The sequence below is a fragment of the Cebus imitator genome, unplaced genomic scaffold, assembly GCF_001604975.1.
Source record: "Cebus imitator isolate Cc_AM_T3 unplaced genomic scaffold, Cebus_imitator-1.0 Scaffold763, whole genome shotgun sequence".
Classification (NCBI taxonomy): Eukaryota; Metazoa; Chordata; class Mammalia; order Primates; family Cebidae; genus Cebus; species Cebus imitator.
Genome location: NW_016108078.1, coordinates 855447 through 857196, shown reverse-complemented (window position 1 = coordinate 857196; position 1750 = coordinate 855447).

The following is a 1750-nucleotide window of genomic DNA, read 5'->3' as shown; positions in this document are numbered from 1 at the left end:
AAAAAAGGGAGAGATCTGCATACACATCTTCATAACAGCATTTTCACAATAGCCAAATGGTAAAAGCAACACATATGTCCACCAGAGGATGAATGGATAAATAAAATGTGGTATATACATACAATAGAATAATAGCCAGCATTAAAAAGAAAAGAAATTCTGACACAGGCTACAACATAGATTAACCTTGAATACATTATGCAAAGTGAAATAAGCCAGTCACAAAAAGATAAATATTATATGATTCCACTATATGACTACCAGAGTATTTAAATTCAGAGACAGATAGCATGGTGGTTGCCAGAGGCTGTGGGAAGAAGAGAGTGGGAGGTTATTGTTTAATAGGTACAGTTTTGGTTACGCAAGATATAAATCATTCTGCCATAAAGACACATGCACACATATGTTCACTGCAGCACTATTCACAATAGCAAAGACATGGTATTGACCTAAATACCCATCAATGGTAAATGACAGACTGGGTAAAGAAAATGTGGTATATATACACCATGGAATACTATGAAACCACAAAAAAGAACAAGATCCTGTGTTTTGCAAGAACACAGACAGAGCCAGAGGCTATTATCCTTAGCAAACTAATGCAGGAACAGAAAATCAATACTACATGTTTCTCACTTATAAGTGGGAGCTAAATGATGAGAACTCATGAAAACAAAGAAGGGAACAGACACTGGGGTCTATTTGAGGGTGGAGAGTGGGAGGAGGAAGAGTAGCAGAAAAAATAACCATTGGGTACTAGGCTTAGTACCTGGGTGATAAAATAATCTGTACACTAAAACCCCATGACGTGAGTTTATCTATATAACAAACCTGCACATGTACCCCCAAGCCTAAAAGTCAAATTAAAAAATAAAAATTTTTAAGAGTTCTGAAGATGGATTGTTACCGAGACGAGCTCGGCTGTAAAGACCCCACCCAGGCGGCACTGAAGGAATTAAGCAACAGACACCCAGATAGAACAGCAAAGACGGACCATCTGGGGGTCAACAGCCTTCCGAGCTGAGAGCCTCAGGAGGCTGATTACACCGGGCTGAGGGCCTCGAGCAGACTCTGACCCACATAGTCACTCTGAACAGGTGTTTTTTATTAACAAACAGGTGTTCTGTGTTTTCTCACAGACCCAAGATAAACTAGGTAGGCAGCTGGTGCCTGCTTACCACTGATCAAGGACAAACTAGAAAGTATTCTCCACGAGGGAGCCACGGGGGCAGGGTCACATATCCCAGGCTTAAAAGAATTGTTTCAACTGGTGGAGGATATACATATACCATTTTGCTACTTTAGAATGCCCCAAGCTGCCTTCCACTTGGGGGAGAAGGCGGCTACATTTTCCTTGCCATCTTTCTTCTTAGTAAACAATATAATTTTATCATACACTCAGCATTGCTCAGCAGATTGTGGTGATGGTTGCACAATGCACTTAGTGTGAATGAAATGAGCACTTAAAAATGGTTAAGATAGGCCGGGCACAGTGGCTCACGCCTGTAATCCCAGCACTTTGGGAGGCCAAGGTGGGCAGATCACGAGGTCAGGATATTGAGACCAGCCCCGCCAACATGGTGAAACCTGTCTCTACTAAAAATACAAAAAATTAGCTGGTCGTGATGGCGTGTGCCTGAAATCCCAGCTACTCGGGAGGCTGAGGCAGGAGAATCGCTTGAACCCAGGAGGCGGAGGTTGCAGTGAGCTGAGAATTGCACCACTGCACTCCAGCCTGGGTGACGGAGTG